Genomic DNA, 14,617 nt, shown 5'->3' with positions numbered 1-14,617 from the left:
AAAGAGGCATACACCTATCATAAATCTGTCCCTAGCATTTTAAATGATTAATTCAGGATGACGATAAGGTGTGGCCTATCCAGAGGTTTGTTTAAGGTGAGGCCTACTCAGGATTTCAGATCAAAGTTACACTTGATGAACAATACAGAGGAGATAATACATGTAAAGGCCTACCAATGAAGTAAGTTATGTCCACTTCATTGTGCCAGTCATCATAAATCTATCCCTATGCTTCTTATCTTGTTAGAGATGAACTGCCATATGTATCATCAAACTATTTTGCATTTCCTAAATAGCGAATTTTAAGGAATAAATAGCGATTCTTTACCATTCCTAATTTGCAATGAGCAAATTGCTAATTACAAATTACTCATTCATTTCCATGGGCCAGGAGGCCCATAGGAATGAAGGTGCAATTTGCGATTAGCAATTAGCTCATCGCAAATTAGGAATTTTTCCAAGGGTGCATGGGTGTCTCAAGAACACCCTGCTGCACCCCCTGAAAAAGAAATTTGGGGGCATATGGCGCACATACATGCCCTAAGGGCATGTATGGGCGTCATATGGCACCTTTTGTTTTTTGGAAAAAAAGCTTTTTGAAAAGAATTCGCAAATTACCACCAACTAGAAGTTGGTGGTAATTTGCAAATCCTTAATGGCATTTTTTGCATATTTTTTGTTTGATACATTGCATTTAAGAAATCACAAAATTTGCAAATCCTTCAGTGCAATCGCAAAATAAAGAATAGCAAATTTTGCTATTCCTTATTTTGCATCAAACTTGTTTGATACATACCATTTGTCTAATTAGCATTCGCAAAGGCCAAAATTCACAGAACTTCGACCTTTGCAAATGCTAATTAGCTTCATACATATGGCCCCAAGTGAGGCCTGTCTTGCAACATGGTGCATCTTTTGCATCACTGCTGCATCAGTTTCATGTGGCACGGTGTTTTTTACACCATGACACATCTGCCTAAATGCATCAATTTGTAATTTTGTCGCCTCATAGCAAATCTTTTGCACCGCCGCTGCATCACAAAAGTGACGCACAGTGGCGCAAAAGAGGAATACACCTATCATAAATCTGTCCCTAGCATTTTAAATGATTAATTCAGGATGACGATAAGGTGTGCCCTATCCAGAGGTTTGTTTAAGGTGAGGCCTACTCAGGATTGCAGATGAAAGTTACGCTTGACGAAGAATACAGAGGAGATAATACATGTAAAGCTCTACCAATGAAGTAAGTGATGTCCACTTCATTGCGCCAGTCATCATAAATGTATCCCTAAGCTTCTTATCTTGTTAGAGATGAACCGCCATATGTATCATCAAACTATTTTGCATTTCCAAAATAGCAAATTTTAAGGAATAAATAGCGATTCTTTACCATTCCTAATTTGCGATGAGCAAATTGCTAATTACAAATTACCCATTCATTTCCATGGGCCAGGAGGCCCATAGGAATGAAGGTGCAATTTGCGATTAGCAATTAGCTCATCGCAAATTAGGAATTTTTCCAAAGGTGCAGGGGTGTCTCAATAACACCCTGCTGCACCCCTGAAAAAGAAATTTGGGGGCATATGGCGCACATAAATTTTAACAACATTCCTTTACGTCAAAAACGATTTTCAAGTCATAATTTGAAAACACTGCACCCGGGGGGAAATGACTTAAATTGTCCTTAAGACACATGAAAGTGTTTTTTTAAAGCCTTTGCAAGTTTTTGGGTCACTTTTAACATGGCTATGTAACTCAAACAGTCAAAATCTAAATTTGCCATGCACAGGTGGGAGCATATTTACAAGGAATGTGCCCTACGGGGAAAGGTCTTTTAATGTAATATGGGAAAAATGACATCAGAGACACTGAAATGCCTTATAAAGAAGCATACACCATTATATCCTTGTCATAAATTTACAAACCATTCCTTTTCCCCAAAAACGATTTTCAAATCATAATTTGAAAACACTGCACATAGGGAAATGACTTAAAATGTCCTTAAGACACATAAAAGCGTTTTTTGATTGCCTTTGCAGCATGGTTGGGTCACTTTTAACATAGCTATGTAACACAAACATTCAAAATCTAAATTTGCCATGCACAGGTGGGAGCATATTTACAAGGAATGTGCCCCACGGGGAAAGGTCTTTTAATGTAATATGGGAAAAATGACATCAGAGACACTGAAATGCCTTATAAAGAAGCATACACCATTATATCCTTGTCATAAATTTACAAACCATTCCTTTTCCCCAAAAAACGATTTTCAAATCATAATTTGAAAACACTGCACATAGGGAAATGACTTAAAATGTCCTTAAGACACATAAAAGCGTTTTTTGATTGCCTTTGCAGCATGGTTGGGTCACTTTTAACATAGCTATGTAACACAAACATTCAAAATCTAAATTTGCCATGCACAGGTGGGAGCATATTTACAAGCAATTTGCTCCACAGAGAAAGGTCTTACATTAAAATGGGAAAAATAACATCAAAGACACTCAATTGCCTTATAATGAAGCATACACCATTATGTCCTTGTCATAAATATTATAACCATTCATTTTCCTCAAAAACGATTTTCAAATCATAATTTGAAAAGACTCCACAGCTCCTATGCACAATAACACCCTGTCAGTACTAATACTTCACATTTTCTCCAATTACATTTTCTCAAAGAAACAAAATCTATTTGTAAAACACTTGAGACAAAGCAACATTTGAAGAACACAACTTTCTTCATAATTTTCTCCTTAAAGCACACTATTCTCTATCTAAATTAAAGAAATCTTTTCTCACCTTAGCAAATACTTTGAGTTTCAAAACAGTCTCAGAAACACACCAATTTGTCTTCAGCAGAGCAAAAGGTATGCACTCCAGAGTCTGCAGCTATCAAAAGCACAGAAATGCTGTAATTCTTCACACATATCTCTCATGTCACCCAATCAAAACTCTTCCCTCACTTTTTTTCAAATGAAAACCCTTCCCCCCTCTGCCATTTCATGCCTTTTCTGCATGGCAACCACCTCTTGGAAGACTTCTGGTGTTTGCAAGTTCACACAACAATGTTGCAATTGAACTCTGAACTCTCAGTGCACCTCATATCCAGTGCATTCTTTCATTTAATGATTTTTTCTTGACCACTCAAAATACATCTTTCAAACAACTCATCCATGCACCCTAACTTTCTGTTTTCAGCAATCAAAATCCACCAATCACTGTTACTGCTTCATTAACACAGAAACTCCACAGTTTTTTTCATTTTAAACTCTTATTTTTTCAACTGCCATTTCATTGCCACACTTCATCTGACTGCAGGAGAACCTTCTCTCACCATGTTTTCTGTCTGGATTTTTGGACATAGTTACATCTATTGGGCTCAGAGGTATGCTGAGAACAGGAATTTACCTAACCTCAATTTACAAGATGTGGAAATTAAGTGGTTTGGCCACAGAGGATTAAAATGTCACCAATTGATACCATTGGTGAAAACCTTTATGCATTTGCCAAAACCTGACCTGTTAATTGTGCACTGTGGAGGTAATGATTTGGGCACTTTGACTGGGGTAGGTCTGGAAATGCTTTTAAAGGACACCTTTGAGCAATTGATGGCACTTTTTCCTCAGACTGCCTTGGTATATTCAAATATATGCCAAAGACAGAAATGGAGGTGGTCAAACCAATTTTGTCCACAAATTGAGAAGTCGAGGAAGCATGTAAACAAATCTGTTTCAGCTTACATGAGAGACCATGGAATGGGCTCCCTGTACAACAATAACTTGCGTTACTACATGCAAGATATCTACAGAGGAGATGGAGTTCACTTCTCAGATGAGGGCAACAGAATTTTCATTCTGAATTTAAGACTGTGCATTGGTACCTACTTATAAGTACCTAAATGTACCATAAACCCAAAAGCTCTTCTCAGAGCTACCCTACATTTGATCACTCACAATTATTATTTTACTCTAACATTTTTCACTAATTTTCAACAAAGTACGCTCCCTGGGGCGCTACCCGGTACGCGAACCGGGAGCTAACCTCGCTAAATTTTTAAAAAAATGTTTTTTTTTCGCACATATGGGCCTCCTCAGCCACCCTCAGAAAACCTAGGGGGTCAAGATAAGTCTACCGTGCCCCCTTCTACCCATTCTGAACATTATTTGCCCTCCATCTTGTATCTTAATTTGACGAAACACAAAATGGTGGACTCCCGTAACGCTTAAGGTTCGCGAACCGGGGCGCTCGCCAGTTCGCGTACCGGGTCGCTCCCTTGGAAGCGCACCATCAAAAAAGGTGGGAAAGTAGTTTACAGAAAAGCGACTGGAGACAATTTCACCAAATATAGATTAGCTCATACTACATACCAATGCCTACCATTTTCACAAATTTGATTGAAATTCCATTTAACCATTTAGCCTGTAGACCTCTCTAAATACCCTGAGGTAAATTACTTCACAAAACACATCTGAAGTGTTGGAATTCACAACCAATTTAAATATTACTTTCATTTTCTACTTTTTTTACCTGACATTTGATTGGTTATCTACCTGAATATATATAAAGGAAGAGAGAGAAACACAGCCATTTTGACTACTACTTCCTGAACTACATTGCAAGATCATTTTCACTCACAACTTAAACTTCTTTTTAGAAGGTGAGATATTATTTTATAAATTTGAAAACATTTTCAGATAGTTATATACTATCCCTCTGTAAGAGTTAGACATTGAGAAAGGCTTCTTTATTATAATTATGGATTGATTTAGGTTTCTGTGGTATAATTATGAATTTACTTAGGCTTCTTCACAGGCACTTTTTAATAGTACTACTTCACGCCTGAAACCATACAGTGCCCATAGATTACTTCTCTGTTATAAACTCACAAGTACCTGTCTGAACTTAAACCCAACAGTGCCCTATCTCTACTGAAATATTTATTTTTTATGCAAATTACAGCAATAAAATGGAAGGTGAGCAGAATGTTTCCTTCGAAATTGTTCTGGAGAACAACACAGAAAAAGATATTGAGGACAATGATGACTCAGATTTCATGGATGAATCACGGGACCATGAATTAGTTCAATGTGTAGAATCTGTGGATCATTTACTTCATTATGATGACGGTCAAATGTGGGAACTTATGTTCACTCAACAAGAGGACATATCGGACAGTCAAATGCTAGACGTTCTATTAAATTTTGAAAAACAATCCGAAAAATAAAATTATATGTAATATTAAAAAATTATTTGAGTCTTTAATCATTTTTATATGTAATTCATAAACTAGTGAAATGTTAGAAATGTTATTACATTTTTAAACACAATCACAATAATAAATAATTGCTTAAAAAATAAAAAAATTAAAAAATAATCAACAAAACCAACAATCAATTAACATACAGTATTTGAAAAGTCTATCATTCTTTTTTCCTTATAGTACGCTGCCCAGAACGCTTCCCGGTTCGCGAACGGGGCGCTACCCACGCAAAAAAACAAAAACAAAATTTTTTTTTTTTGCCCCGCGGGGCCCTTTTAAAGCCTCCACATTAAACCTAGGGGGTCAGGGAGGATCTACTATGCCCCCTTATGGTCATTTCCCCCTTTGTTTTGGCCTCCTCTTATCTCTCAATCCTACCGAGAGACAAGATGGCGGCCGCTCCGGACTGTTTAGAATGTTGACAGACACCGGAGAGCCAATCAGCTTCGCTACGCGAAGTTCCGTTACGCGTAAAGTCCGCGAACCGGAGCGCTGCCCGGTCCGCTGTTACAGATATATATCTTTTTTTGAACGTTAATTTCTCAAAATCCACTGAATCACATATATTGAGACCTAGCAAAGGCACATCGGGCTACCAGTCCCTACAATTTTGCCAAGTTTCGTGGAAATCCATTCAGCCGTTCGGGCTAAAAGTGAGGCCAACCGCCCTATGGAAAACTCAATGTTAAAAACACGTTTTGGACCCCCCTTTTTTCTCGGCCCCCCCTTGACGAACCCCCCCCAAATTTCCAGGGGCTGCTCAGAAACAAAATGTTCCATTTTCCAGAAAATTTCAGCCAATTCCGTCCACAAACGCCAAAGTTATTAGACATAGAATTTTCAAAAATCCCATAGGGAAAAAATCCTAACTATATATACCTACTGGCGACCGCCAGTAGGTAATATATATATATATATATATATATATATATATATTTACTGAAAAAACCATAGGTTAGAGACCATATATAGTTAGCTGGACATTTTATTGACATAAAACCAATGAAATCACTGATGACATCACTGATGACATCATCTAGTGTCTGTGTGTTTTTGTAAAGTTTAAATATGTTTTACATATTGAAGAATGAGTGGTTGTATGGAAGACTGAGTGTGTGTGTGGCTGGCTGGGAGGCGTGTGACTCTGTGCATATCAATGTGTACTTGTATCAGTGATTGTATAAGAGAGTAAGTATGTGTTAGTATATGTGTGAAAAAGTATGGTGTTCTGTGTTTAACTGTATAGATGAGGAAATCGAAGTGTGATTGATTCTTTACAGGACTGACTAGGTGTGTGAGTAACTCCATGGATGAGTGGCAGTGTGTGAGTGTCTGCATAGGTGGATGAGTGCATATGATAGTGTTGTAATAATGAGTGACTGTATGTATGAGTGATTGTATGGGTGAATGAGTGAATGTGTGTGTAGACGTAGGAATCAGTGACTGCGTATGTAGTATCTGGTATTGGTGTGTCATGATGTCATCAGTGATGTCATTTGAGATGTCATCAGTGATGTCATCAGTGATGTCATTTGAGATGTCATCAGTGATGTCATCAGTGATGTCACTGACCATGTCATGAATGATGTAATATGTGACATCATCAGCAGTGGATTGCGGGTGCGCGATATATAGTTAGTGCAACTAACTATATATTGAATTTCATTGGTTTTATGTCAATAAAATGTCCAGCTAACTATATATGGTCTCTAACCTATGGTTTTTTCAGTGAATTTTCAAGGTTTTGTAAATGCAAATTCTTAACTATATATGGTCTATAACCTATGGTTTTTTCAGTGAATTTCATTGGTTTTTTAAAAGCTAATATCTATAGCTGTAAAATATATTCTTTATTACGTGACGTATCACGTAGCCACGTGAGACGCCTCATGACGCGTCGCATAACCGTGACGTATCGGCTCTGCAGCGCAAACAAAACCCGTAACACGCCGGAGCACGCTTACAGATATATATATTTTTTTTAACCTTAATTAGACAAAATCCACACGTGCACATATCTTGAGGCCTTGCAAAGGCACATCAAACAAACAGTCCCTACAATTTTGCCAAGTTTGCTGGAAATCTATTAATTTTTTTTTTACTGTTTCTCTTGGTTTTCCCCTTGTTACGCTTACCGGGACGCTACCCGGTACGTGAACCGGACGCTCCAAAAACACAAGATGGCGGACTCCCATTACGCTGCCGGTTAGCTGGCCTGTTCGCGTACCGGGACGCGCCTCTACGGCGAAAAATCGCAATTTTTTTTTTTTTTTTTCCCCGCGGGGCACTTTAATATCCCCCTCATCAATCCTAGGGGGTCAGGAGGGGTCTACCTTGCCCCCTTTCCTTCATTTCCCCCTTCGTTTTTCACCACATCTTGTCTCTCTATCCTACAAGATGGCGGCCGATCCGGACTGTTTAGAATGTTGACAGACACCGGAGAGCCAATCAGCTTCGCTTTGCGAAGTTCCGTGACGCGTCCGGTACGCGAACCGGGGCGCTAACCGGAGCGCTGTCACAGATATATATATATTTTTAAACGTTAATTTCTCAAAATCCACTGGAGCACATATATTGAGACATAGCAAAAGCACGTCGGGCAAACCATATCTACAATTTTGCCAAGTTTCATGTAAATCCATTCAGCCGTTCGAGCTAAAAGTGAGTCCAACCGCCCTATGGAAAAATGAATGGGAAAAACGCGTTTTGGGACCCCCCTTTTCTCTCGGCCCCCCCTTGACGAAACCCCCCCATATTTTCAGGGGCTGCTCAGAAACAAAATGTGCCATTTTTCTGAAACTTTCAGCCAATTCCGTCCACAAACGCCAAAGTTATTAGACATAGAATTTTCAGAAATCCCATAGAGAAAAAATCCTAACTATATATACCTACTGGCTATCGCCAGTAGGTAATATATATATATATTCACTGAAAATACCATAGGTTTCACACACGTTATAGTTAGGAATTAGCATTTTAAAAACCTTAGAAATTCACTGAAAAAACCATAGGTTTCAGCCAAGTTATAGTTAGGAATTAGCATTTAAAAAACCTTGCAAATTCACTGAAAAAAACATAGGTTTCACACATGTTATAGTTAGCTGGACATTTCACTCATGTAAAACCTTTGAAATTCCCCCGTTATAGTTAGTTCAGCTAACTATATCTCGCGTGCCCGCAATGCACTGCTGATGACGTCACATATGACATCACTCATGACATGATCTGTGACATCACTCATGACATCACTGATGACATCTCAAATGACATCACTGATTACATCATCCTTGTGAAAGAGTGTTAGACCTCCTCTCAGCCTAATATAACCTTTGATACACCTATTCAAAAATCGAAACTAAAAATTTCAAAACAATGGAGATACCAATATCAGTTACAACAACCTATTCAGTAATTCCAAAATCTACATACACATTCACTCATTCACCAACAGTTCTATATATTCACTCATACATATACTCACTCATCATATGTACTCATACACCTATACATTCTGTTACACACCGATGCCCATCTATAGAGTTACTCACACACATACTCACATATGCAAATAAACTATCAAACATCCATTTACTTGCATATACAGCTATACACACACCACTACACATACTTCTACAGAAACGCACACATAGGTACTCTCTTAAACAATCACTTATAGAAACACATACTTATTTATACAGGAACTCTTCCAATCTCTCACTCTCACATATACTCACTTATATACATCAATACTCACATATTCTAGTTTAAAACATATGTACTTACTCATAAAGACACTATTGAGACAGTCATTCACTCATTAACACACCCATACACACACTCATCCACCCATACAGTCCTGCACACATGCTGTCTTAAAAAAACTTACAAACAGTGAGTCACTCATTTATGCATCTATACGCTAAGTAATATCCCCCACCGAATCATATGGACACTCATACTGATACTCAAAAAACAAACTAATAACCCATATACACACTGATGTAGCTACTCAACAACCCATGCACTGATACAGATATTTAAATATTTAAACATTACTTGGTAATAGATGTATTCACCAAGATACAATTAATAAGTCAGTAATACAATCAATTTTACAAAAAAAAAACATTTATATACTTATTTAACTGTTTATTCTTCTGTCGACCTTTAGATATACATATATAAAAAATATTTATTTTTCAGAAAGACACACATTCACTGGATGATGTCATCATTGATGTCATCAGTGATGTCATTTGAGATGTCATCAGTGATGTCATGAGTGATGTTACTGACCATGTCATGAGTGATGTAATATGTGACGTCATCAGCAGTGCATTGGGGCGCGCGAGTTATAGTTAGCTGAACTAACTATAACGAGGGAATTTCAATGGTTTTGTATGAGTGAAATGTCCAGCTAACTATAACATTTGTGAAACTGATTGTTTTTTCAGTGAATTTCTAAGGTTTTTTAAAGGCTAATTCCTAACAACCATAACCTGTGTGAAACCTATGGTTTTTTCAGTGAATATTTTTTTATATACATATAAATATATATATCTATATATATATATATATATATATTACCTACTGGCGGTCGCCAGTAGGTATATATAGTTAGGATTTTTTCTCTATGGGATTTTTGAAAATTCTATATCAAATAACTTTGGCGTTTGTGGACGGAATTGGCTGAAATTTTCAGGAAAATGGCACATTTTGTTTCTGAGCAGCCCCTGAAAATTGGGGGGGGTTCGTCCAGGGGGGGTCGAGAAAAAAGGGGGGTCCCAAAACGTGTTTTTAACATTGAGTTTTCCATAGGGCGGTTGGCCTCACTTTTAGCCCGAACGGCTGAATGGATTTGCACGAAACTTGGCAAAATTGTAGGGACTGGTAGCCCGATGTGCCTTTTGTAGGTCTCAATATATGTGCTACAGTGGATTTTGAGAAATTAACGTTTAAAAAAAGATATATATCTGTAACAGCGGAGCGGGCAGCGCTCCAGTACGCGTACTTTTCGCGCAACAGAGCTTTGTGAAGCGAAGCTGATTGGTTCTCCGGCGTCTGTAAACATTCCAAACAGTCTGTAGCGGCCGCCATCTTGTCTCTCGGTAGGATCGAGAGACAAGAGGAGGCCAAAGCGAAGGGGCAAATGACCATAAGGGGGCATAGTAGATCCTCGCTGACCCCCTAGGTTTGATGTGGAGGTTTTAAAAGGGCCCCGCGGGGCAAAAAAAAAATAATAATAATAATCGAACGGCTGAATGGATTTGCACGAAACTTGGTAAAATATTAGGGACTGGTAGCCCGATGTGCCTTTGCTAGGTCTCAATATGTGTGCTCCAGTGGATTTTGAGAAATTAACGTTCAAAAAAAGATATATATCTGTAACAGCGCTCCGCTTCGCGTAACGGAGGTTTGCGAAGCTGATTGGTCATTCTGTCACTGGGCTATAGTTGGGCTACATCTGGCTGATATTTGGGCTACATTTGTTTTTTTTGTCTCTGGCGGCCATCTTTGGGCTACATTGGGCTACATTGGGCTTCATTGGGCTTCATTGGGCTACATTGGGCTACATTTGGGCTCCAACATATATATAGGCCAATGTAGCCCAATATATATTTTTCAAAGTTAATTTCCGTAAAAACCACTGGAGCATATATCTTGAGACATAGCAAAGGCACATCGGGCTACCAGTCCCTACAATTTTGCCAAGTTTCGTGGAAATCCATTCAGCCGTTCGAGCTAAAAGTGAGTCCAACCGCCCTATGGAAATGAAGGAAATGAATGGGTAATTTGTAATTAGCAAATAGCTCATCGCAAACTAGGAATGGTAAAGAATCGCTATTTATTCCTTAAAGTTCGCTATTTAGGAAATGCAAAAAACTTTGATGATACATATGGCGGTTCATCTCTAACAAGATAAGAAGCATAGGGATAGATTTATGATGACTGGCGCATCACCAGGGATGTGTTAGTCATTCTGTGCCGCTGTTCCGTCACCTATGGTGTGCTGCATTTACAATGCGGCGCATCATGGGGCAAAAACAGCACAGATGCGTGATGTATCTGTGCCGTAAAGGTGGCGCATTGCTGGAGTTGTATCGCAAGTGTGATGAAGCTCCAGCAAGGGTCGGGGGTGCCCCTGTCGCAGGGTTTCTGTTCTCACACAGAACTGTGGACAGAGGATTGGAACCTCGGCGAATTAGGGTGCCCCAAAACTCACCTTAGTAATCAAAAACCCCTTAGCAAGCTAGGTACAGTGTCACATTGGATATAACAAACTCTCAATGTTTAGACAATCCAGAATATGAACTTATAGTACCTCAGGATACGTGGAACTCATGAACAGTCGGTCGTTATATATTTCTTAGAAACCAGAACATGGAGTTAAGAAGAACACATGTGTATTTGAAATGTTTATTTACTAATGCCGTCTTCTCAGGCGTAGTATCTTAGATAATACAAGTACACATATTATCAGTAGCAAAATTACCAGCATAGTTACTAGTACATAAAAAGCGAATGGTGACAGTATGTTAACATGCTGTAAATGAATAAGAGTTAGCAACACTTATAAGCAGCCACGGGCCGTGGAGGGAGTTACGGTGGGGCAGGGAGGTGGGGAGGGGAAGGGGCAGGGTGGAGAGGGCTCCACCCTGCCCCTCCCCCTCCCCGCCTCCCTGCCCCACCGTAACTCCCTCCACGGCCCGCGGCTGCTTATATCTCACCCTCCCTAATACACACATTATATTATTTGCTAAGAAGGTCTCTTTGTGTTAGTTTAGGGCGTGCCCATACTTTAGTGTCTTAGATTTGAAGGAATCACATCAGCATACACCAGCTCTCTCTTCATGTGAACCGCATCAACTGTTGTGTATGTGTGTTCGGCAAAGCAATATAAAACCCGCCTCATGCCCAGAATTGGCAGAAGCTGCACTTATGTTATGAGTATGAAGTCGTGGAGATCAGACCTCATAACAATTCTGTATCGTGTTGTTCTTGAAACTTCAGCACTCGCTGTACAGATATAGTTTAACAAGCAAAGCAGATAGTAGAGCAATAACATATTATTCTCATGTAAACCACGATGAACTACTAGGTTGAAAGCTAAAGCAACAACTAAGTGTCGTGTGCAGAAGTTGCAAAAAAGGAAAAATGGCGTTTAAACCGGTAATGAGCCCATGCTAACTTAGCACGGTGTAAAGATATCCAGGACCTAGATGACACCTCCCCATGATCCGGAAACGAACTGAATAAGATAATAGAAGTGCCATCTCATGAGAGCAGATTGCAACTTTATATGTGGACGGTCCGCAAGGTAAAACATTAAAAACTAGGAAAATTTAATGCTAAAGAAAAATAAAACAGCCAAGTACTTTATCGAGTCTTAAGCCAATAGGCAAGCTAAATAATAAAAACTTGACAAATAAGTCAATGAATTGTCAATGAAATGCTAGTACTCAGCATATCAAACATGAAAAAGGTCTATGACATAACTGTGTATGCAAAATAAGCTGCAACAGCCTCCAATAGGAAGTCACCGTCTTCATCCGAAAAGAGTTCAGCCATCCAATTTAAAAGCGGAAAAGAACATACGTGCTCTCCCAGCACCGGATCCTCTATCACCATCAGAGGACAGCTCGGTGGGTTTTCAAGAAAGCTCTGTTCCAAGAAAGACTGTGTTGCCGCCAGTAAATTCCAGGGACCAATTAGTCCATGCATCAATGCCACAGCCATAATCCTTTCGCCAGGACAAACCAACTCGTGAGTAATGATAGGAGTCATCAGCTGATTAAAGTCGACGTCAGGAGAAACCGGTCCGCAGAGACACAAATCAATGGCCCAATCGAAATCACAGGTCAGGTAGTGAAATACAGGCTGGACACAGGTGAAGTAGGAGAATCGAAAAGATAATCCATATGCCGTGCTTAATATCGCCAACGGCATTGTGCCATAATATTCTAGCATGCGATTGCGGAACAGTGTCAGCAGCTGCAGGGCGGGAGCTTGCACAGGAGGGACATCCATATTTAAAAATGTAAAAAAGCACAAGAGCGTCCGCTGGTAATGCAAGTAAAAATGGGAATCCACGAAGCACAGTGGAAAAAAATAGAATGAAAGAAAGCAGGGATGACTCCAAAGATTTTCTCAAATGAAGTCACGAGACCACTGGTAACAACTTTAAAAAAGTGCCCAGGGCCTTTGTGGAGGACGCGTTAAAGATAGTCCGAACCATCTTGCTGAAATGGAAAGGCGAATCAGTATTGAAAAGGGTCTGCACCTCTGTACGGGTGTTCGCTATGTGAAGCACGAAAGTTTCACGGGCCGAACTCAAGGCCACCTCTCTCTGAGACAAAAGAGCTCTTATTCTTGCCATGCCGTTGAAATCTGCTCCCAAGGTTGGTATTTGTAGCCAGATTGAAAACTCCCTATGTTCATGTGTGGGAGGAAATAGAACATTTCTGCAGCAAATAACCCGTTCACTTACTGTTACGATAAAAGGAATACTTTTAATTAACCCAGAACAATCTTCATTATTGAGCATCAAATAACTACCATTTTCCAACAACTTGAACGTGGGGATGATAGCAGGAACTGGCGTGCCTTGCAACACGCAAGCCATATTTGGTCGGTGTTTGTTGCATGAACCGTGTAACTGTATGTGCCTACACATTAGTGAATGATCTGGCGTCTCAGTGCATTCCTCTCCATTCAGATAAACTTCTTGATCATCTTTGAAACATCTGTATGTGTATGGAAGCGACCAGACCTCATGAAGAAAAGCACTACCTAAAGGTTCATAACGACCTATTGGTATATATTTCATACAATTTGAAAACTTATATAAAGCAAAAGGCAGCGTTATTAAACCGTGGATAAGGCACGTTGCCAAAAACCCGCAATCCTCTGCTGATGATGTCACTGAGCATGTCATGAATGATGTAATATGTGACATCATCAGCAGTGGATTACGGGTAATAGTATCTCTAGTTTACTCCCCTATAGCTGTCTTTCTTTTAACATAAGTGTCTGTTTCCTTCCCTTATACTTACTGTTCTTTTTTAAAAAAAAAATTTTGGTTCACTTCCGGTTCGCGTACCGGCGAGCGAACTGGGAAGCGAACTACGAGAAATAGAGGTTGGCACAGTTCCAAATATTGTACCAATTTTTTAATAACGGGGAGGTAGTTCTGAAAAGAACTTTTTTTTTTATTGTTTTTGTTGTTTTATATATTTTTTATTATTTTTCTGAACATTTTTTTACTTTTTTTGAATTTTTCTGAACAGTTTTATATTTTTGGGGGTTTTTCTTGCAGGGGGCAATGAAAACGATTGCTCAACAGGAGCAACAAAA

Source organism: Lissotriton helveticus, chromosome 2_2 (assembly GCF_964261635.1).
Source record: "Lissotriton helveticus chromosome 2_2, aLisHel1.1, whole genome shotgun sequence".
NCBI lineage: Eukaryota > Metazoa > Chordata > Amphibia > Caudata > Salamandridae > Lissotriton > Lissotriton helveticus.
The sequence above is the reverse complement of the archived record's forward strand: the minus strand, read 5'-3'. Positions refer to the sequence as shown.